This window comes from Papio anubis, chromosome 6 (genome assembly GCF_008728515.1).
Source record: "Papio anubis isolate 15944 chromosome 6, Panubis1.0, whole genome shotgun sequence".
Classification (NCBI taxonomy): Eukaryota; Metazoa; Chordata; class Mammalia; order Primates; family Cercopithecidae; genus Papio; species Papio anubis.
This window is the reverse complement of record NC_044981.1, coordinates 10,158,446-10,183,239: the sequence shown is the minus strand read 5'-3', so window position 1 is coordinate 10,183,239 and position 24,794 is coordinate 10,158,446. Positions and strand designations below refer to the sequence as shown.

At 40.3% G+C, this 24,794-nt stretch overlaps 1 non-coding gene and 1 pseudogene across 1 annotated transcript; one reads left to right on the top strand and one right to left on the bottom strand.

The window, feature by feature from the left end:
- Nucleotides 1-444: 444 nt before the first annotated feature.
- On the bottom strand, nt 445-570 carry LOC116275586. Its single transcript, XR_004184701.1, has one exon. It is a non-coding gene; the product is annotated as a U6atac minor spliceosomal RNA (small nuclear RNA).
- Nucleotides 571-11,699: 11,129 nt separating this feature from the next.
- LOC101013717 lies at nt 11,700-12,601 on the top strand (annotated as a pseudogene).
- The last annotated feature ends 12,193 nt before the right edge of the window (nt 12,602-24,794 follow it).

Here is a 24,794-nt window from a genome sequence, read left to right as displayed (position 1 = left end):
CAGAACGTCAGACTTGCCTAAGAACATATGAGTTCTGGGGGAAGTCATGGCTAATCAGCTCTCAATAATCCTCTGGAAGCTCAAAAACCCTCTTCACTCTGGATTCTCTTTAGCATCCCACTTTCCAGATTTGCTGCCCGAGAAGAATAGACAGAAACCATCATAGCATATGGGTTTTTGAGAGTAAAGGGCAGGGTGGAGGCGGGCGATACAGAATAGAAAGCTGTTCATTCCATCTTTCGTGTATGTCCTTGCTCCGGAGATTTTTAAGTCAACCCCATTTCTTGTTAAGTCAAACCCATTTCTCCTTCAATGGGATGGATTTGAATCTTTCCCCAATACTATTGTATAAGAAACGAACCATCAATGTAGAAACAATTCTCAAAAGTCAGTGATTTAGCAGTAAAAGGTGCCATATTTAACTTTATTTTATTTTATTTTTTATTTAAATAATGGTTAGATGCCGCGAAGTAGGTGGCAATGCCTTAACTAAATGCTTGTTGTCAGGCCCGAGGGCCTCTTCCATCCTTGTCAAGGGGAATGCCAACCTTCTCTCCTTCCGTACAACACTGAAGTCAATTTTAAATTTTTCTTTCGAGAAATCAGTTCTTTGGGATTCTCCAATCACTATCACGCCCAAAGCCTACTCTTGTATTCTGATAGTATGAATAAGACCAGACCTATTTTCCTCATTCCAAAAACAAAAAAACAAACAAACAAAAAAAAAAACAAAAAACTGGGACAAGCATTGCTTTGGTTTAAATACTTTCAGAAACTGTACAAATACTGGAGGAACAATTGATAGTAACAGTGAAAGCAAATAAAACTTGGTTTAAATATAGTTATCCCCTTCTTCCCCTCTTTCTTTCTCTAATAATAGAGCATTTATTAGATGAAACAAAGTAGGATCTGGTGTTTCCAGGGTGGGTAACATACACAAGTTGAATCTCCAGTTTCAATGTATAAATGTGTGGTCTCACTGTAATCTTTGTGAAGGCCTCAGCAGCTCAAGATAAGCGTTTACATTTCAGAATCCGTGAAAGCAAACTTAAAAATAAGAAAAAGATGCCAAAGTAAATGCAAATGCAAGCGGCCTCTAGTTTCTCATTTAGAAGTTATATATTTGGTATTATAAGAAGACCAAAAAAGACACCTGAAGGGGGCTTATCCTCCATACAGAGACATGTTTATGACCCCACCAGAGTTGCTCCATCCCAGATGTCTGCAGTGTGGTCTGGACATCTGTTTTTAATAGTTTCCAGGCGTGCCAGTGAGAACATTATCACAAATGGGTTGAATATGATTTGCACAAGGAGTGGAGGTTGTGGGGGAAACAGACAGCTAATAGAGGTTCAATAGTTTGGATAGTTCTTAATTTTCATGAACAACTCCGGGAGTGTGATGCTGAGCTCTATACAATTCAAATGCATGGTGCTTTTTGTTAAAAGGGGTATCTTGTAAAAACTTTCCATTCTATATTTGTGACACAGAGAATATCTATTTTGAAATCCTTTTGTTTCTTGACAAAGCAAGATTACCAGCTGTGGGGTAGATAGGTAGAAAAGGGCAATATCCCTCTCGTGTCATTTACCCATGTGCATGTCAGCTGACCCTCTGACTACCACTGCCAGAACCTGAAAACAGCCCCTTCTTCAGGTCAAAAGGTGAACAGGTCCAGAGGGGTATATAGGAGGGAAATAGCATTGAGAGGGGCTCTGCTGACTGTGCAGGCTGACTATGCTTAGCTCTATTCCAGGCATGGCCAAGGCACGTGACCTTTCAGGACACCCCACAGACTCTGCTATTGGTCATTTTCTTAGTGGGCAAGAAAACACCAGGGCCAGTAGAACCGGAGCCTACTGAGTGCCAAGCTTGATTTTTTGTTTGTTTGTTTGTTTTTGAACTCAAACTTAATTCTAGGTTAGAAGCAAATTCTAATGGAAGCAAATCCATTAGAAAGGGGAGGGAGTCAAGAATTGTTTTGGAATAGCACTGTGCATTATCCATTCACCTGTGTTCTTCCTATCATTCTTCTCATCTGTGTTTACAGTAAAGATTTTCTAAGCTGTCATTTTATCAAGCATCCTAAAGAGTAGGGTTCCCCAACCCCTGGGCCAGAGACCAGTACCAGTCCATGGCCTGTTAGGAACCGGGCCACACAGCAGGAGGCAGGCAAACGAGTGGAGCTTTATCTGTGTTTACAGCCACTTCCCATTGCTCACATTACCGCCTGAGCGCTACCTCTTGTCAGATCAGCAGCAGCATTATATTCTCATAGGAGCATGAACCCTATTGTGAACTGTGCATGTGAGGGATCTAGGTTGCTGGCTCCTTATAAGAATCTAACCCTTGATGATCTGTCACTGATGTTCCATCACCCCGAGATGGAACCATCTAGTTGCAGGAAAACAAGCTCAGGGCTCCCACTGATTCTACACTATGGTGAGTTGTATAATTATACAATTATTTCATTATATATTATACTGCAAATAAAGTACACAATAAATGTATAAATAAAGTGCACAATAAATGTAGTGCACTTGAACCATCTCAAAACCATATTCCCCACAACCCTGTCTGTGGAAAAATCATCTTCCATGAAACCAGTCCCTGGTGCCAAAAAGGTTGGGGGTTGCTGCTCATGAGGACAAGAGAAAAATAAAAATTTGGCTTCTATAGTTTTATCTCTATTGATTCCTTAAAACTGTATCAACAAATGTATTATTTTTCAATTAGTTATTCATTCATATGATATCAGATTCAAAAGTATAAAAATATGTACATAGAAAAGTATTTTTCTTTCCCTATCTGTTGGGCATTCTTTCTTGGGGTCACTAATGACTTTATCCCTTCAGAAATATTCTCTATAACTTACATTTTAAACCTGAATATTTTTCCTGGCAAAGTGAAGAAATACCAAGACAATTTTTGAGGTCTAATCTGTTATTGCAACATTCAATAATGTTGTGTAAGTGTATTTCAAAAACCAAGTTACATGCTCAATAAGCTTACTAGGGACCACAAAAGAAGTCCATGGTATAGTTTCTGGCCTCAAGGAATTTAAGATTCTGACAACCAGAGAGATCATATGCATAATGTAAATATATTTTACTGAACTGAGTTCAAGGCATTGTAATTTCCTTCCCTTTGATTAGGATTGTCTTGACAATAAACTCTTTCTCATTTATCTTTCTATATACATGGGTCCTTGCATGGTGCCTGGCCCAAAATAGGCAGTCAATAAATGATTGTTGAATGAAGGCATGGATGAATGAATGAATGAATGAATGAAGAGTGGATCGAGAAGTCAAGGCAATGCTTGAGAGAGAGAAAATCCTACTAATGGCCTGCAATGACTGGTGATAGTGAAACAGAGAATACCCAGACATTGGAATTCTGAGAGTCTCCCTCAGGAAAAAGAGAGGGGTGAGGTTCCATGGAAAAGGTGGAGACAGGAAAGAGAAAAAGGAGGGAGTGTGAAAACCATTCTAGGTGTGGTGAGCTGGGTGAACAGGAAAAGCAAATTTATGGTGGCAGAAATGCACGGTTTGCTAACCAAGACCAGAGAGGACATTGACTTGATGTAAGCATCATTTTTCTTTTGAGATTTGTTGAAAATTCGGAAAGGCATGATGAAAATGAATTGTGATGAGCCCTGAAAGTCAGCAGAGGGATTTGAGCTTTATCCCAAAGGCATTAGAAAGTGATTCAAAGCTGGTGAATGCTTCGGAAAAGTAATCTGATAAACCAGAAGCCAGGAGACTGACTTGGTAGGTATTGTGATATTTGAGGCGTTGGATGATAATTTTTAGGAAAAGGTACAGTTCTGGGAATAGGAAAGAGAAATTGATCTTTAAAACATTTTTGGGGGATGTACCAAGGGCATTTGATAGTTGATGAGACAATAGAGGAGAAAAAAAGGAACAGTTTTTGTGTAAACTCAGTTATCTAGAATGCCACTAATCTGATGCACTCACATTTACTGAACACTATTCAAGGCCTTACACATTTCATAGAGCAGATCCCTCAGATACGCAACTGGACCTCATCAAGAACTGAATGAATACAAATGTCCTTATTGGGATATTAGCTAACAAAAAGGTTTTCTGGATATTGATCACATTTATTGACATGTTCTACTTATTTAACTTTTTCAAAGGGGGAAAGAAGAGCTGTAAAATGCTCTTGAAATCAGGTTTGATGGCAATTAGAATGATCCATCTGCAAGGAGGGCCCATTTTCTTGTGCCATCTTTCTCTCCTCCTTCTTTGGTTCTGACATGTTGACAGTCATCCCAACCTCATGATTTTTTCAGTCCCTGGCTGGGGCTCTCTGGACTTGTTTGCTCATAAATCCTGTGCTCTTTTAGAACTTGTGGTTTGTGAAAGATTGATAACTGGTGTCAGGTCCCCTCCCTCCCCAGCCCACCCTCTGTGGTTGTTCCATAGTGGTATATAATAGTGACACTTCAGAAGGCACAGAAAGAACTGGGAGGATTTACTTGTTAACAGATAAATTATTGCTGCAGAGGGAAATGCCATTCCAAGCCTGGGGAACATGTCGCTTGGCATTTGCTCAGGGTTCTTCATAATCTGGCTCAGTCAGTTTTGGTTTTATGAATTTTTTGCTTTTTGGGGTCTAAAAACCAGTTTGGGATGCGTTCCTCTTTCCAAGCCTCCCTTGTTCCATCTTAAAGTGCACACACACACACACACACACATGCCCCATTACTATGTGCCTTTAGCACTTAGTTGTCCATAATAAAAAGTGGAAATTGCCCCAGAACGTGACATGACTTAGAAAATAGTAAAAAAATTTGGATAAGGCTGAACAAAAGCAAGAAAGAAGAAAGGAAGAAGAAACACTCCCCCTTAATCAAATCCTTCATTTCCCCTAGAGCAAGCAGCTCTTAATTATATTGAATGAACAGACACAACAGTGTGCCACAAGCTGCTCCAAACAGCTGTGGGAAGTCTCCATTTTCAGGCAGACGTGGCCAGGGAGGAAGACTCCACTGGCCAGTCTGCACATTTAGATCAGGATTAGTTCTGAGGTCTGTTCCTGGGCCTGTTTGGGAGGAAGACCAAGGCTTGTTTCACTCCAGCTGTATTTTTCTGTTGACGTTCTTTTGCAATTAAATATTTCAACCAGGCTTTCAGTGGGTTCTTCCAGATCTGTCATCTACTCTACTTTACTAATAGTCAACTGTGGATGGATTGGCATTTCCGTGAGTTCACTCTTTGGTCCAGAAACCTGCTGAACTTGTCTCCAGCTACAGAACAAGAGTTTTCTTCTCCTAATCTGTCGCTTAACTACAGGTTTGCAAACAGAAAAGAGAACAAACTCACTCCATCGTCTTTCCCTGGTCACCCACTCCCAATTCCAGTTCCCACTCTAATTATAGCTGCTTATTTTCTTAGCTTTACATGTCTGGTTTTTGTGTGAAAAAAATACGAATGCATGCGAAAGAGGACAACCATTTTAAAAATAAATGTTACTGCCTGTTTACAAGATACTTGTCAGCAAGAAGACTGTACTTGTTATTCTTTTCCTATTGTATTTCTTTATCTCTCTTTATTTATCATACATAACCACAACCAAATTGTAGTACGGAAAGAAACACATTCTGTAATCTGGGTTTATTAAATTTCCTATCATCCTCCTTTTATGTTTCTTTCAACAGACATTTTATCATCCCAGGGGATCTGAAACATTTTCCCATGTAAATAGGCATCTAAACCACCAAATTTTCCATTCTTGTTTCTTCTCATGTAGGTTCTTTATTGATTGTTTTCCCTTTTCACTTTATACAATTGTAAATAAAATAAACTACTAAACTTTAAATCACTGAATCAATTGTATTCTATTCATTAGCTGATAAACTTCTAATATATTTACAGCATTAGAACTTTCTTTTTGGTCTCATAACACTTTTAACATCAGGCCATATGCTTTGTTAATGATAGAGTTTTTGTTTGGGTTTGTTTCCGATAGAATTTTCCCTAGTAAATCCATGTCTAGTAATTATCTTTAAAGTGCTGTTTAGTACACTGAATTTCTCTTGTTATTTCTATTGGGTTAACAGGTAGTCAGAGATGTTTTCATTTGTTGCCATATTAAAGATCCATTACAAATTAATAACGAAAGTAGCATCAAATTTCCCCCGAATATTTTCTCAATCTTCCACTGATTTAACACTATTCTGCACATAACACCAATTCCATTAAAAAACTCTTCCACTCCAAAGTAAACAATATTCTATTAATAGCAAGGATGTTAGGGCTGTGGCTTGTGGCCTTAGGCTTCCATTCTATTATTCAATCTCTCTGTGCCTCATCCTGTATTAGTGAGGGGACATTGGGCAAGATATTGTAACCCTTTCTTTGCTGCCTTTGACAATGAGGAAGAGGGTTGTTCATAGAGATGCAAGATGAAGATGATGTAAGATGAAGAGACGAAGTGATGGAAAAAGTACTAAACCCTTGAACTGAATTACACGATGACACATATTCCAGTTCCACCAGAGGGGCTGAGTCTGTTTCTCAAGCGCTTCATTCGGATTTAACGATCTTCTCCTCAATCACTTTAACTCATCACTTTTGCCTAGAGATTCCCAACCGCTTGCATGTTAGAATCACCTGTGGTGCTTTTTAAAATCCCTGATACATTAGTCACTTGTAAAGTTCCTCATGTGATTCCACTGTGCAGCCAGGGTTAAGAACCAGTGCCATGCCCAGTCATGTGCAGATTAAAATTCTTGTTCTTAACTCTCTTTCTTCCTTTTGAGGAACATCATGATTTTTGGAGAAATGCTTTGGGTTCAGCAATCAACTTAAAAAGGATGCTTGTGGACATGCCAGTGATTCTCCTATCCCAAGGGCACTCATACCCTGAGATGGTAAAACCTCATCTGGGGAAAAGACAATAGGAAAACTAACTTACATCCAGTGAAAGGATGTAAGTGGCTCTCCTTGTGCAGTCAGCTAACCGGCTGCCTGGATCTTTCTCTCCTTTTTGTAGCCGGGTAGATAACAGCTGGCAGACATGGGGTCTGTGTGTGCCAGTTGCTGTCCCACCCCCCAGGCCTGTGGGGTGGGGCCCCGGGCTGCCCTTCAGCAGCAAGTCCAACTGCCTTCAGAGAGGAATTAATGGAGAGTCCTCAGGTCCTGGAACTCAAGTCCATCTGTCTTGTGTTCTGGGATTCCATGGGCCCCTCTGGTTTGTGAAAATACCTGGTCCAGGTCACCCCTGGTGAGAAGCAGGGAAGCTGAGGGAAGGCAGATGGTCTGGTGCCTCTCCTACTTTTTGGAGCAAGATATTCCAGTGTGAGAAGAAGTTTATTAGGGAATCTCTCATACAGCTCAGAAAGTGAAACGCTGTATAAAAGATCAGTTTTGTACTAGCTCCCTGCCCCCACCTTTGTTTTTTGGTTTTTTACAATGCCTTTTTCTTCTTTTTCTCTCTCTTCTTCAAGTTCACTGCTTCTTTCCTGGTGGAAAATACTACTCTTCAAAAAAAAAAAAAAAAAAAAAAAGCAAAAGAAAGACAGAAAAGAAAAAAATCAATGAAAGACCCAATACTAAAAATCATCACTGTCAATAGTTTTTCTTCCAGTCTTTTAATATGCATATTGTTTGTTTTTATCATACTGAACATCCAACTTTTTCCTATATTTTCTTGTAATACCACAAAATAAACATTCCCCCATATTATTGATAACTTTTCAGAAACATTTTCTTCAATAAATAATATCCCATGAAATGAATGTAACACACTTACTGTTTCCCTTTTAGAGTTAGCATGTTTCCAAATTTTTTTTTTTTTTTTAAATTTATTTATTATTATTATACTTTAAGTTGTAGCGCCATGCATAACATGCAGGCTTGTTACATATGCATTCTGTGCCAGGCGGTTCACAACTCCATCAACTCACATATTTACATCAGGTATATAACTCCCAATGCAATCCCTCCCTCCCTCCCCTGCATGATATCTCCGTGTGTGATGTTCCCCTTCCTGAGTCCAAGTGGATCTCATTGTTCAGTTCCCACCTAAGTGAGTGAGAATACGCGGTGCTGCCTTCGCCCTGATAGTTTGCTAAGAACATGGCTTCCAGCCATCCATGTCCCTACAAAGGACGAAACTCATCCTTTTTATGGCTGCATAGTATTCCCATGGTGTATATGTGCTACATTTTCTTAATCCAATCGTCACTGATGGACATTTGGGTTGACCTTACTGCCCGTTATTAGAATAGTGCTGCACAAACAAAGTCTTTATAGCAGCATAATTTATAATCCTTTTGCATATCCCTAGTAATGGGATGGCTGGGTCATATACACCTAGCTCCTAGGATCCCGAGGAATTCACGTTTCATAATGGTTAACCAACTAGTTTACAATCCCAACAAATACAGTGTAAAAGTGTTCCTATTTCTCCACATCCTCTCCAGCACCTGTTGTTTCCCTGACTTTAATGATCGCCATTCTAACTGGTGTGAGATGGTATCTCATTGTGGTTTTGATTTGCATTTCTCTTGATGGCCAGTGATGATGAGCATTTTTTCATATGTCTGGCTGTATGAATGTCTTTTGAGAAATGTCTGTTCATATCCTTTGCCCACTTTTACGTAGCTTGGTTGTTTTTCTTGTAAATTTGTTTGAGTTCTTTGTGGTTCTAAGCATTAGCCCTTTGTCAGATGAGTAGATTGCAAAATTTTCCCATTCTGCAGGCCGCCCGTTCACTCTGGATGGTAGTTTCTTTTGCTGCAAGCTCTTTAGTTTGGCCTTTAGATCCCATTTGTCAATTTTGTTTCATGCTGTTTTTGGGTGCTTTAGGACATGAAGTCTTTGCCTCCATGCCTATGTCCTGAATGGTACTACCTAGGTTTTCCTTTCTAGATTTTTAAGTGGTATTAGGTCTAACATTTAAGTCTCTAATCCATCTTGAATTAATTTTCAGATAAGTATAAGAAAGGATCCAGTTTGAGCTTTACTTATGGCTAGCCAATTTTCCTTAGCACTATTTATTAAATAGGGAATCCTTTTCCCCATTTCTTGTTTCTCTCTCAGGTTTGTCAAAGATCAGATGGCTGTAGATGTGTATTATTTCTGAGGACTTGTCTGTTCCAATGGTCTATATCTCTGTTTCTTTGGTACTCAGTACCATGCTGTTTTGGTTACAGCCTTGTAGTATAGTTTGAAGTCAGGGTACATGATGCCCAGCTTTGTTCTTTTGACTTAGGATTGTCTTGGAGATGGCCCTTTGGGTCCATGAACTTCAGCAGTTTTTCCAATTTGTGAAGAAACTCATTGGTAGCTTGATGGGGATGGCATTGAATCTATAAATTACCTTAAAAGGCCATTTTCACATATTGATTCTTCCTATCCATGAGCATGGTATGTTCTTCCATTTGTTTGTGTCCTTTTATTTCACTGAGCAGTGGTTTGTAGTTCTCCTTGAAGAGTCCTTTACATCCCTTGTAAGTTGATTCCTAGGTATTTTATTCTCTTTGAAGCACTCAGAATGCAGTTCATTCAAGGATTTGGCTCTGTGTTTAATCGCTTGCATAAGAATGCTTGTGATTTTGCACATTAATTTTGTATCCTGAGACTTTGCTGAAGTTGCTTATCAGCTTAAGGAGATTTGGGCCGAGACAATGGGGTTTCTAAATACAATCATGTCATCTGCAAACAGGGACAATTTGACTCTCTTTCCCAACTGAATACCCTGATTTCTTGCCCAATTGCCCAGCCAGAACTTCCAACACTATGCTGAATAGTATGGTGAGAGAGGGTATCCCTGTCTTGTTAAGCCAAAGGGAATTTTCCAGTTTTGCCTATTCAGTATGATATGGCTGTGGGTTTGGTTTTCATAAATAGCTCTTTAGTATTTTGAGGCAATGCCCACTTGGGACAACGCAATTTATTGAGCCGCTTTTAGCATGAAGGTATTGCTAACTTTTGTCAAAAGCCTTTTCTGCATCTATTGAGATAATCATGTGGTTCTTGTCTTTGGTTCTGTTTATATGCTGGATTATAAGCTTATTGATTTGGCGTAATGTTGCAGGAGACCCATCTCACACACGAGACACAAGCATAGGCTCAAAATAAAGGGATGGAGGAAGATTTACTAAGCAAATGGAGAACAAAAAGCAGGGGTTGCAATCAGTCTCTGGATAAAACACTCTAAACCATCAAAGATCAAAGAGACAAAAGAAGGCCATTACATGGCATGGTAAAGGGATCAATTCAACAGGAAGAGCTTAACTATCCTAAATATATATGCACCCAATACAGGAGCACCCAGGATTCATAAAGCAAGTCCTTAGAGACCATAGCAGACTTCTAGACCTCACAATGGGAGACTTCAACACTCCACTGTCAACATTAGACAGATCAACGGCATGAAAGCAATGTTTTAATATCCAGGAATTGAACTCATCTCTGCAGCAAGCAGACCTAATAGACATCTATAGAACTTCCACCCCAAATCAACAGAATATACATTCTTTCAGCACCACATCAGGTATTTACTCAAATTTGACCAATATAATAAAGCAGCACCTCCTCAGCAAATGTAATAAGAACAGAAATTTTATGACGCAAACTTGTCTCTGTGACTACAGTGCAATCAAACTAGAACCTGCAGACTCAAGAAACTCAATCAAACCGGCCAACTATTAATGGAAACGGAACAACTTGCCCCTGGTTCACTACTGGGCATACAACTGTTCGAAGGCAGAAATGTATACGTTCTTTGGAACCAATGAGAACAAAGATAAGCCAAATATACCAGAACTTCGACACATTTAAAGGCGGTAGAGGTACCGGTGACACCAAATGCCCACAAGCGGCGACCGCACCCCGACACTCTAACATCGCAGCAATTAAAAAGAAGAACTATATAAAGGGCACCCACATCTGCAGCCAGTAGTGCAGGAACAAGATCAGGATGGAACCCCAGCTAGATGAGATTACTAAAACCCTCCCGCAAATCGTCGAATCCAGAGCTGGTTTTCGAAAAAGATCAAATGCAAATTTGACAAATATGACCAGCAAGACTAAATAAAGAAGAAAAGAGAGAAGAATCAAATCGACGAATTAAAATGGTGTGGAGCATACCACCGACCCCACAGAAATACAACTACCACCTAGAGAATACTATAAACACCTCTAATGCTAAATAAACTGTTCCGAAGAAATGGATAATTTGACACTTCTATGACCTTCCGGCATCAAACTACAGGAAGAAGTTGAATCCCCTGAATAGACTAATAGTAGTGGCTCTGAAATTGAGGCACAATTAATAGCCCAACAAACCTTCGCAAAAAAAAAGTCCAGGACCAGATGGATTCATAGCTGAATTCTACCAGAGGTAGTAGCGGATGATGTCATTCCTTCTGAAACTATTCCAATCATTAGAAAAAGAGGGAATCCTCCCTAACTCATTTTATGAGGCCAACATCATCCTGATACCAAAGCCCAAACAAAAAGAGAATGAATCAATATCCCTGATGAACACGATGCAAAATCCCTGGCATCAAAAATACTGGCAAACCGGATTCAACAAATTACACGCGCTCATCCTAACTGACTAGCGTCATCCCTGGGATGCAAGGTTTGTTTCCAAATTTTGAAGCGTCTGGCAAGAACACGCAACAAAACACGGAAACAGTAACAAGCGGCAATGGAAATAATAGGCCTTAATATACAGAGATAGAGATCTTACATAATCAATATGTGAAACACCAATTTTGAGAAAAGGACATGAATGAGCAATTATACAAAAAATAAATATTGAGTGACCACTAGATATATGATACATGTTTATATCTATTAATGAACAAAAAGTGACAAATAAGATGGCAACAAGAGGCTTTTTAAAAACTATTAAATTAGCAAATATTTTCAATAATGATATTGGTAGGGTAGAGGTTGTCAGACACCCTTAACAAGAAAATAAATTGATAAAACATTTTCTGAACAACACTTTGAAAATATATCACCTTTCGGCAGGAACCGCCATCTTCTAGTAATTTGCCAAGATGACGAACACAAAGGGAAAGAGGAGGGGCACCCAATGTATGTTCTCTAGGCCTTTTAGAAAACATGGAGTTGTTCCTTTGGCCACGTATATGCGAATCTATAAGAAAGATGACACTGTAGGCATCAAGGGAATGGGTACTATTCAAAAAGGAATGCCCCCAAATGTTACCGTGGCTAAATTGGAAGAGCTACAATGTTCCCCAGCATGCTGTTGACTTTGTTGTAAACAAACAAGTTAAGGGCAGGATTCTTGCCAAGAGAATTAATGTGCGTATTGAGCACATTAAACTCTCTAAGAGCAGAGCTAGCTTCCTGAAACGCGGGAAGGAAAATGTTCAGAAAAAGAAAGAAGCCAAAGAGAAAGGTGCCCGGGTTCAACTGAAGCACCAGCCTGCTCCACCCAGAGAAGCACACTTTATGAGAGTCTGGGGGAAGGAGCCTGAGCTGCTGGAGCCTCTTCCCTATGAATTCATGGCATCATAGGTGTTAACAAAATAAAAGACCTCTGGGCTGTAAAAAAAAAAAAAAAAAAAAAAAAAAAAGGAAAAGAAAAATAGACAATATGTCAAATATGCTCTTTCACACGTTTATAGCAGCACAATTCACAACTGCAAAAATATGGAACCAGTCCAAATGCCCATCAGTCAATGAGTGGATAAAGAAAATGTGGTATACATATACCTTGGAATACTACTCAGCCATAAAAAGGAACAAAAGAATGGCATTTGCACCAACCTGGATGGAATTAGAGACCATTATTCTAAGTGAAGAAACTCAGGAATGGAAAGCCAAACATAGTATGTGGGAACTGAGCTATGAGGACGCAAAGGCATGACTGCTAAGATAGACTTTGGGGACTCAGTGGGAAGGGTGGGGGTGGTAAGGGATAAAAGACTACACATTGGGTACTGTGTACACTGCTTGGGTAATGGGTGCACCAAAATCTCAGAAATCACCACTAAAGAGCTTATTCATGTAACCAAACACTGCCTGTTCCCCCAAAACCCACTGAAATAAATAAATTAAAAAAAAAAAAAACAAAAAAAGAGATAAAAAAGAATAACAGCAAAGTAATGTCAAAAAATATGTTAAGTATCCTTAAAAATTGTATACTTTTTAAGAAAGGCATTTGTCCTCAAAAACAAAGTTCTGTTTTCAGAAATGAAAAGTTGATACAAAGATTTATGTATAAAGCTGTTTAATGCATTGAATATAGTAATTAAAAGTAGAGGCTAATCAACTCATCTTATACCTCTATAACATCTATATCAAGTGGAACACAAGTAATTGTAGAAGAGGACAGAAAATTCTCAAAATATTTTTTTGAATAAATGTAGCATGAGATGGAATTGTGTAATCGGATTTGACAAATGCTTATCAAAATGACTAAAAGGAACTAACTACTAGTTATCTCTGGTTATTATGAACGAATTTAAATTTTGTTATGTTTACATGTCTTTTTAAAGTTCTCTACAATGAAAATATTATACAATGAGAGAGGGAATATAAGTGAGTAGTTGAGAATTAGCTCCTGATGCCAATTCTGGCCCCATCACTTACTATTTAACCTGAGGCAAGTTATTGAGCCTCTCCGTGCCTTGGTTTCCTCATCTGTAAAATTGGAAAACAATAGTACAAACCTCAATAGGGTTTTTATGATAGTAAATTATTCAATCACATAAACCTTTAGGACAGTTTCAGGGACAGTGTAAGTGCTCAAAAGTGTTAACTGTTCTTAATTTTTTAGAAATCACAAAAAAATTTTAAATTATGCAATCTGTCTCTTCCTCAAAGAACACTTTAGTAAACATGCGTGCATAGAACTCCCCCTTCCCAATTTTAAGTTTTTTTCCTTGGGATAAATTCTCAGAAATAAAATTCCTAAATCCTTAATGATTTTTGCTGAAATTCTTTCCAAAGCTGCTATAAGACATTTTCATGCCAAAAATATGTGACATCACCTGTTTTAGAAAACTCTTACTAAGTTATTATTTAAAAAATGAGTATGTGATGAAGGAAAATGGCTAATATTTTTAATTTAAATTTCTTCGATAATTTTTGAGATTAATAATTGTTATGCTTACTATTGCTAAACTTTCTTTTTTGTAAAATCGTTCCTATCCTTAACTTACTTACTTATTGATATATTAGTGTTTTTCTTATTGACATGTATAAACTCCTCATATGGTAGAAATATTAAGCAACTTTCTGACATAGCAGCTCTGAAGATTTTTTTCATTTGTGGAATTATTACTATTTTTTGGTTTGATATAAAGAAATTTAAATATCTTATTGTCAAATCTATCCCAATTTTGCTTGGCAAATGTTCGGATTGATTTTAAATTTAACAACTTCAGCTGAGAAGATTTTTGACATAAGTCTATGTTATTATATTAGCCCTTAAAAGCTTTTCAGCGATCACTATAGGGAATGATATTTTTTAATTTTGGAAGAGAACTTTTGCTCACTAAGGTGACTGGCCAGGAAGCATGAGTGAGCTTGGTTCATTAATCAGTCTGAAAGATTTCTAAAAATTCTGCGTCATCAGGCAGAATCTCCAAGGTGGTAGCTTACACCCTTATCCCCTTCAAAGTACAAAAACGTAGGTTCCTCTCACTAATCACTAGGTAAATGTCCCCAGGGTAGGCAAACTATGACTGAGGCCACATTGACCTCTACCTTGTCAGATTAGGCTAGAAACCACGTGGCATACCTCCCTTATAGTGGTTTGATCAAATGGTCAAGTCCCACAGCACCAAACTGTGGCATGTGATGTTTACATGATCCTAGGAAGAAAATGGACGAGCCGACCGTTTCAGGCGGAAACCTGTTGACAAGAGCTTAAGTAAGTCTCCGTGTACATCAAGTACTTTGGAGACGCCAAAGGTGTAACTTTCAAGGGCAAAGACCTCAGGACAAAGCAACTTGAAGAAGCCAGGAACTAAAGACGGGACATTTGGTTCAAAACTTGAAGTGGCTCCCCGCCCCGCCCCAAGAGTGCATGACAGGTCAGTTTGTGTTTTGATTCCTCAGTTTCTCCATGCTTCTTCCTCTTGTTGCCATGTCCTTCCAGAAATATCCTGAATTCTTAAAGCTAAGTGATAGTAAGTGTATGTTAGAAAGCCGTCCCTGCCAAAATAAAAGGTTATTTATAACAGCAAAAGGTCACTTAGTTCATCAGTATCTAAAGAAGTGGCCACTCGTCTGGACATTTTATTATAAATGAAGGCACTTCCCTTGAATGTTGACCCTCTGCCTTGCTTTGTAGTGGGCTACCTCATCTATGTTACCTTTTGTCTTTCTTTTTTTTTTTTTTTTTTTTGAGGCGGAGTCTGGCTCTGTCACCCAGGCTGGAGTGCAGTGGCGTGATCTCGACCCACTGCAAGCTCCGCCTCCCGGGTTCACGCCATTCTCCTGCCTCAGGCTCCCGAGTAGCTGGGATTACAGGCACCCACTACCACGCTCGGCTAATTTTTTGTATTTTTAGTAGAGACGGGGTTTCACCGTGTTAGCCAGGATGGTCTCGATCTCCTGACCTCGTGATCCGCCCGCCTTGGCCTCCCAAAGTGCTGGGATTACAGGCGTGAGCCACTGTGCTCGGCTGTTACCTCTTTTCTAACTATTGTTCACTAAACTGTACGAGCAAACTTAATCTCTTCTTAGGCATATTATATGATAATGACAACACATTACACAAAAATGGTCTAAAATATTTTTCTTTTTGTCTTCAAATATTCTCCCCTGATACACTCATGAATCTCTTTGACAGCACTATTGTGGGATAACATTGACACTCAGGCCATCAGAAATGAATGGAAGCTGACAACATGCTTTAACCTAAATTGTAAAGACTGTTGTCTGGCTATTCAAGTCAAAAACAGAGTTTACATAACCACCTAGCATGGTTTCTGGTTATGTAAAATGTGACTGAGTATCTGAATCCTGGATCAAAAGCTTCCTCCACATGAATGGTTCAGTTAGGAGGGGGAAGAAAACCCAAGATTGAACTTTGCCAGTGAAAGCATGGATCATTTCACATTTTGCTTTGTGAAAGAGCAGAAAGTAAAGACAAATGAGGAATATGCACGGGGCACATCAGAACACCAGGTCAGTGGAAAAAATAAGCCTGGAAAATGTGGGGGAGAGAAGCGAATGACTCAAAGGAAAGTCACGAGGACCTGGCAAACTTTCAAGAGAAGTTGAATAACAGGGGAAGAGAGATGCTTGACTTGGGGACGAACAACTCAAAAAAGCTGTATGTTTAGTTCCTCATGGGTTTCTTGAGCATTTTCTAGGAGCTATGCACCTTGTAGGCCCAAAGTACTGGGCACGGGGGACATACAAAGAAATATGTGTTTTCATCCTTGACTTCGGAGAGCTACTGCAGGTTTGAGCACAAAGCCTTCATGGGGGATAAATAAACATAAGCAGGGCGGGGGTTCTGATTGAAAACTATAAATGCTCAACATGCAGGACAGTGAATACCTACACTATGGGCTATCAGGGATAGGAGAGATAGACATTCACCTGGAATCTGAGATGGGCATTGAAATAATGGGGGCAATTTGGGCAGATAAAAGACACAATGTCCCAGGAGGAAGTGAGCCCAGGCATAGGTTTAAAGATGGGGACAAGCTTAGCAAGTGTGGGTGCACGGCCAGGAGACCTGCCTGGCAGGGATGAAGGGTGTGCATTGTGACCAGACTGAAGATCATGTGGGGTGATAGAATGAAGAGTATGGCCGTGAAACAATGGGTAGCAGAAACCAAAGTCACAATTGTAGTGACACTAGATGCACCCTAAGGGTACAATGTCAAATGATGAAAATTGAGCTGAAAAGTGGCATAAAAACAGGTCCTTGTAGTTTTAAGAATCAGTGGGCACCAATCATTAAAAAGTCAGGAAACAACAGGTTCTGGAGAGGATGTGGAGAAATAGGAATACTTTTACACTGTTGGTGGGACTGTAAACTGGTTCAACCATTGTGGAAAACAGTATGGCGATTCCTCAAGGATCTAGAACTAGAAATACCATATGACCCAGCCATTCCATTACTGGGTATATACCCAAAGGTTTATAAATCATCCTCCTATAAAGACACATGCACACGTATGTTTATTGCGGCACTATTCACAATAGCAAAGACTTGGAATCAACCCAAATGTCCATTAGTGACAGACTGGATTAAGAAAACGTGGCACATATACACCATGGAATACTATGCAGCCATAAAAAAGGATGAGTTCGTGTCCTCTGTAGGGACATGGATGCAGCTGGAAACCATCATTCTGAGCAAACTATCGCAAGAACAGAAAACCAAACACCGCATGTTCTCACTCATAGGTGGGAATTGAACAATCAGATCACTTGGACATGGGAAGGGGAACATCACACACCAGGGCCTATTATGGGGAGGGGGGAGGGGGGAGGGATGGCATTGGGAGTTATAACTGATGTAAATGACGAGTTGATGGGTGCTGACGAGTTGATGGGTGCAGCACACCAACATGGCACATGTATATATATGTAACAAACCTGCACGTTGTGCACATGTACCCTAGAACTTAAAGTATAATAATAATAATAAAAAAAAGAATCAGTGGGCACCGAATGCATCATGTGATCAACAGCAAATCATTAACTTATTTGGGCCTCAATGTTCTCACCTGTAAAATGGGGCTAGTAACTTCTATCATACGGTTGTTCAATTAATAAAACTGGGTTAATATATAAATGTGCTTATAAAATGTAATGCAAATATAAATTATTAGGGCAGGGCTGTGGTGAAATGTAAAAGTATGGGCTTTGAAGTCAGATAACCCTAGGTAAAAATTCTTGCTCCTCCACTTACTTTTTGTCCTTGGGCAAATTATTTAACCCCCTGAAACCTCAGATTTATCCATTTAAAATTGAGGGTAATACTATAATATCTATTCACAGAATGGTGGGTGATTAGAGGAAACATTTAGAAAGTGTCTAGCATAAAATGACTCCTTAGCAGAGGTAACTCTTGTTATAATTTAGCCCTTGCTAGAGGGAACCTGCCTACTTATTAAGAAAGATTAGTCCCCTGGCTTTGCATGAATGGAGGGAAATTGAACAGAGGTTGGATAAATTGTTTCAGATGGTGGAGTTGCAGTGGGGAGTGAGTCAGGTTAGTACGTGTCCCTAAAACAACTGGGTGAAGAGAGCTGTGGCCAGCTGGGGAGGTCAGAGCGCAGATGACTCTACGGTCTCTATGTTGAAAGAGGGTGGGCTGGCAATTTAATTAGAAAAGGGAGTAAGAATTTGAGGACTTGTCTTGAAGTAGCTTTCATGTAGAAATCATGTTGACTTGACTTGGATGTATATTTATTTGAGGGGCAGCTTGGAAGGCGACAGAGATGAAAGTTCTAAATTCTCCAAGAGATACCCTCGGTCCTGACACCTTTCCAGAGTGGAAATGGACACATAATACATTTCAGTTATTGGGAATATGCTGTTTACCAGTATCAAAGTACAGTTAACCCTTGAAAAACATGAGTGTGAACTTGCGAGGGTCCACTGATGCATGGGTTTTCTTCTGCCTCTGTCACTCCCGAGACAGCAAGCCAACCCCTCCTCTGCCTCCTCCTCCTCAGCCTACTCAACGTGAAGATGACGAGGAAGGTGATCTACTTCCGCTTCATGAATAGTAAACACATTTTCTCTGATGATTTTTAAATCATTTTTTCCTTGAGTTTACTTTACTGTAAGAATACAGCATATAATACATATGATATATATAATATGTGTTAATCACCTATTTATGTTATTGGTAAGGCTTTTAGTCAACTGTCCTCTATTAGTTGTTAGGTTTTAGGGGAGTTATGTGTGGATTTTCAACTCTGTCGGGGGATTGCTCCCCCTAGTCTCCCCATTGTTCAAGGGTCAACTGTAATATGTGTATATGGTAACAATATCATGGTATCAGTGGTAACAATGTAAATGGTATCTAAGAGCTTGAGACTCCTAAGATCTCAATTCAGCAGCCTTCTGCTCCTTTGCTTCCTTTCTTTTCTTTTTTTTTCTGGAGACAGGGTCTTGCTCTGTCATCCAGGCTGGAGTGCAGTGAAGGTGCAGTCTTTAACTCCTGGGCTCAAGTGATCCTCCTGCTTCAATCTCTCAAGTATCTGGGACCACAGATGTGCCTCATCATGCTCAGCTAATTTTTAAATTTTTTGTAGAGACAGAGTCTCACTACGTTGCCCAGGCTGGTCTCAAACTCCTAGCCTCAAGTGATCCGCCTGCCTTGGCCTTCCAAAGTGTTGGGATTACAGGCGTGAGTCACAGCGCTCAGCCTGCTCTGTTTGTTTATTCCTTCTTCCCTTAAGGTCATCAATTAAAATATTACTGGTTTCTGTTCTTTCCGCTGGTAGTTTTTTCAGACTCCTGCTAGTTAAATGTTAGATCTCCTGAATGACTTTTCTAATCTCCTATCTTATTTATCTTACCGTGTATATTCTGGGAGAGTTCCTCAACTTTATTTTAGAAACCTGACTTTTCTTTTTAATCTAAGCAATTACACTTTTAATTCCTCAAAATTTATTTCTTTTTCTCTGATTGTTCTTTTTTCATAGCTTCTTATCATTATTTTCTAGATGTAACTTTGATCTCTCTTTATAAGAAATGGATTCTTTAAAAGCGTCTCTTCTGCAATTTTCTGTTTCCTCTGGGTTAGTTATTTTGCTGAATTATCTTGATCTTTTGTTGTTGTTGTTGCTGTGTTCTTTTTCTAGAGCTGGTAGTCCTTGGTTGTATGTCTTCACCTAAGAAGAAAGCTTGGGGTGGTTGGTTTGGGTTTCATCCATCGTGTGGATGTGCAATGGCTACTCATTGGGAAGCTGGCATATTTCTTTTATGGGAAGGTCTTATTCAGGTATTGTATTAGTCTGTTCTCATACTATTTCTTTTATGGGAAGGTCTTATTCAGGTATTGTATTAGTCTGTTCTCATACTACTATGAAGAAATACCCGAGACCGGGTAATGTATAAAGAAAAAGAGGTTTAATGGACTCACAGTTCACATGGCTGAGGAGGCCTCACAATGATTGTGAATGGTGAAGAAGGAGCAAAGGCCCATCTTACATGGTGGCAGGCAAGAGAGCGTGTACAGGAGAACTGCCCTTTATAAAACCATCAGATCTTGTGAGACTGATTCAATATCATGCGAACAGCACAGGAAAAACCTGCTCCCATGAGTCAGTTACCTCCCACCAGCTCCCTCCCATGACATGTGGGGATTATGGGAGCTACAATTCAAGATGAGATTTGGGTGGGGACACAGCCAAACTGTATCAGGGATGTCAGAGTCAATCCCCCTAGTAAAGCGTTAGCTTTCCTCAGATAATTTGTTCACTGGCTTTGCAGAAGTGTTGATGTTTTACTCCAAAGAAAACTTGCTCTCTGCAAACAAGGGAGGGAAGAGGAGGATGAGGATGAGGATTTGGGCTGGTGCACGTGCACAATTTAGAGATACCCCAGTAACCCCCCACCTCTCACTCCCACCTGGGTAAAATCTGCTGACTCTGGACCTAGAGCCCTCTTTAGGGCTTGAGGTTCTGCTGGGCAGACTCTATCCTAATCCTTTTCTCCTCCCTTAAGTGTAGTGGCTTCCTGAACCTCTTTCTTCTACCTGTCTCTATCCATGTTCCATGTTCCAGAAATTTGTTGAAATTGGTTGAACTGTCTATTGGTGACTGTCCTATTCTCTTCATTTTTATGACAGATTCCTTTCTGTACCTCTATACTTTTATTCAGGGGTCTTTGGGAGGGACCCGAGGCAGACACATTTGCATAGTCTGCATTTGGAATGAGAGGCACTGCAGGAAATAGTTGATATCCACACTCACTGCAGCCTGGCCAAGCAGGTGCACCATTTTTATTTCACAAATGAAGACACAAAAGAATCAGCATGATTAAGTAACTTATCCCAACCTTACACAGCTAACAAATGGCTAGGCTGATATTCGAACTGATTATGACACTTTAAAATACTCTTATTTCTCTCCCAAAGGGCAGATTTGTGGTGATCACTTCCTCAAAATGTGTAAGTAAGAATTACTCTTTCATTGCAATCATTGAAAGACAGGGTGGGCTTTGAGAGAGAGCACAGATCAGGGGCTATGTGGGTGGCTGTGGCTCCTGCATGCTTCTTCTCAGGCAAAGACCTAAGTTCTAGTCCTCTGGACTAGACATTCTGCTAAAGTACAACCTTTGGCACATTTTTAGCTTTGTTTCTTTATCTAGAAAGCAAGTTTTGATAATATAGTTAACGTTTCTTTGACATGGAACATTCTAGAATTCTCTTGAGTGTTGCTGCAGGTTTTTAGAATTTCCTAAAGGTTGGTTTCCAAGAGAAGCAGAGTACTCTCCCTTTCTTCTATGCAAAAGCCAAGATAGAGCAGAGAGAAAGGTATAGCAACGAAGATAAAGCTCCATTCCTTGGCAGTCAAAGGCATTTGTGAGGTAGCTACAGGTGCAAGTTGCTCTTTGCCTTAGGCTCCCACCCCTTCTTGGATAGGGGCAGTGCTGGATTTCCCAGGGAGCTAATGAAACCTAAGCATGAGGGCTTCTCTCTCATATGGGACACTTCCAATATTTTATTTTAAATTCTGTATTCTGAAAGAGGGACCCCAAATGGTATAAACTTCAGGCCGTACAAAGCCAGGATCCTCCCAGTTGGCAGGAGGGTGGTGTGTCAGCGATGGAGAGAGAGTATCAGCTTCCTTTTGGTGTGGGGTCTGAGAAAGCACAGCACAAAAGGAAATGGGAAACTGACAATCATCTGCTGAGTGTGATGCCAAGTCAAAAAATTCAGACACAACATCCAATTCAGTCTTGATTTATCTCCATGGCCCGATGTTCTATTACTCGGGCTAACTTCACTTCCATTTCTACAGGCCCAGTTTGTGCTGAAGCCAGGAGGCTGTCTACACCAGGGGAGAATTGGGAGGTGCTCCTAAGAAGCTTCTTTCTTCTTTATTTTTGGGAAACATGCTTACAGCTGAGGACCAGGCAGAATAGTTTAAGTTGGAAATGTAAAGTGGCAATTCTCTGCATTTAGTTGATCCTGGCCCTGTGGGAGTAGCTTAGCTGAAATGGGGTAGAATATTTTCTCTTGGTAGATTACAAGTTTCAAAAATACCTTCCATGCATCAGAATTTTCTAAATGCATCCCTGCTTACAGTGAGGCGGAGGGAACAAATTTTACTCAGGAAATTCCAGTCATTTGAAAAAGAAACTCTTAGGGGACTTGCTAGAAAATTGGAAAAGGGGAAAGGTAGATCAAAGTATATATTAGAGTCTGCAAAATTATCAGGTTCCAGGCCCATGATGTAGTGTGATAACAACCAAGGAAAATATGGAAGTAAGGGCAGTAGGCTTGGTATTAAGCCATGCTGAGCAAAAATTGTTTTTCTCAACATTTCCTTAGGTAAACCACCTATGCTAAAGTCAAGTATTAAGATTTTAGCACAATGGTCCAGGGGTATTTTTACGTAGTTCTTGAGGCTTTAATAGTTGTGCAAATCATTCACTACCATGTGAGAGTCTCTGGCACTGCCAATATCTTGGTTAGAAATCTTTTGGTTACAGGTGAGAGAAAAATAAACCCAAATCAGCATATGTATACACGTAATTGGAGAGTGCAGGGCAGCATACTAAGATGGATTTCGCAGCTCAAACAATGTCATTAGGAGAGGATTCTCTTTTCCTCATCTCATGGTTTTTTCCATGTGTGGGTATTGGTAGTGGCTGGATGGCTCCAGCAGCTCTATCTCAAGTTTATTCACTGAGGTACCAAGTTTAGGAGATGCCACTGAAGCAATCATATTGGAGAGTATATCAGTTAGGACTCTGCTTGATGAAAGTCATAGAAAACCCAAGTCAAACTAGACTTGGCAGAAACAGTGTGTTGGCTCATATCACTGGAAGCCTGTGGAAGCTCTGATTTGGGGTAGAGTCTGCTTTAAACCTCTAACAACATCCACGAAATTTCTGTCTTGTCTGTGCTTTCTGTAGGTTCCAGCTGCCTTCACCCAGTGACTCTTTTCACGGGTCAAGAAGGCTGAAGCAACCTACACCCCTCTGCCTCTTGTCCTCCCACTATCAAGTCCAAAAGAAGAGTGGTAACTTTTCTTTGGCTGGGTTCATGTTATCCTTGAAGAAATCATCTTGCCAGGCAGATGGCCGATCTGGACTAAAGTAAGACTATCATGGTCTATTGGTTGGAACTGGGACACCACCATCCAAACTTCTCAAGTGAAAACTCGGCTCTGTAACCAGAAGGAACAGGTGTGGATAGTAGGCAGCAAACCACAAATGCCTGCTATTAAACAAATGCCCATGACAAGAGTTGTGTTTTGTTAGTGATCAGAACATTAGCAGAGGAAAAAAGGTAAAGAGAAGGTGTATTTATCATGGTTCTGCAGAGAAACAGAACCAATAGGATATGCTCTATAGATCTATTTATCTGTCTGTCTATCTATCTATCTATCCATCCATCCATCACATGAGGTTTACAAGGAATTGGCTCATGCAATTATGGAGACTGAGAAGTCCCACAATCTGCTGTCTGCAATCTGGGGATGCAGAAAAGCTGGCGGTATTAATATAACTCCAGTCCAAGTCCAAAGGCTGAGAACCAGGAGTGCTGACGATGTAAGTCCCAGACCAAGGGCAGGAAAAGACCAATGTCCTAGCTGAAGTAATCTATCAGAGACAGAGAATTCCTCCTTTGTTTGCCTCTTTGCTCTGTTCAGGCCCTGATGGGTTGAATGAAACCCATCCACCATCGGGAGGACAATCTACTTTACTCAGTCCACCCATTCGAGTGCTAACCTCTCCCAGAAACACCCACACAGACACATCCACAATAATGTTTAACCAGACTCTGAGCATCCCGTGGTCCAGTCACGCTAACACCTGAAATTAACCATCCCAGAATGTGTCCTGGGATTAGTTTCAATAGTGATGGCACCAGGTTGAAGAGGCCAAAGAAGAGACCCAGACCCAACAAATGAGACATGGAGTTTGATTAGCAGGAAACTTACAGACAAGGTGGTCCAGTGGCAGCTGTCTAGACAGGAGAACCACCTTACCTACAGTCCAGTGGTAGTGAGCTAGACAGAACCGCCTTACCTACAGTCCCGTGGCAGTGATTGTACAGGAAAATGGCCTTACCTACACTCCAGTGACAGTGACTGTAGAGGAGATCTGCCTTACCTACAGTCCAGTGGTGGCGACTGTACAGGAAGACCACTTCACCTACAGTCCATGGGTGGCAACTGTAAGGAGAACCACCTTACCTACAGTTCAGTGATGGTGACTGTACAGGAGAACCACCTTATCTACAGTCTATTGGTGGTGACTGTACAGGAGAACCACCTTATCTACAGTACAGTTGTGACTGTACAGGAGAACTGCCTTATTTACAGTACAGTTGTGGTGACTGTACAGGATAACCACCTTACCTATAGTACACTGGTGGTGACTGTACAGGACAACTGCCTTACCTACAGTATCGTTGTGGTGACAGTACAGGAGAACTACCTTACCTACAGTCCAATGATGGTGACTGTACAGGAGAACCACTTTACCTACAGTCCATTGGTGGTGACTGTAAGGAGAACCACCTTACCTACAGTCCATTGGTGGTGACTGTACAGGAGAACTGCCTTACCTACAGTACAGTTGTGGTGACTGTACAGGAGAACCGCCTTACCTACA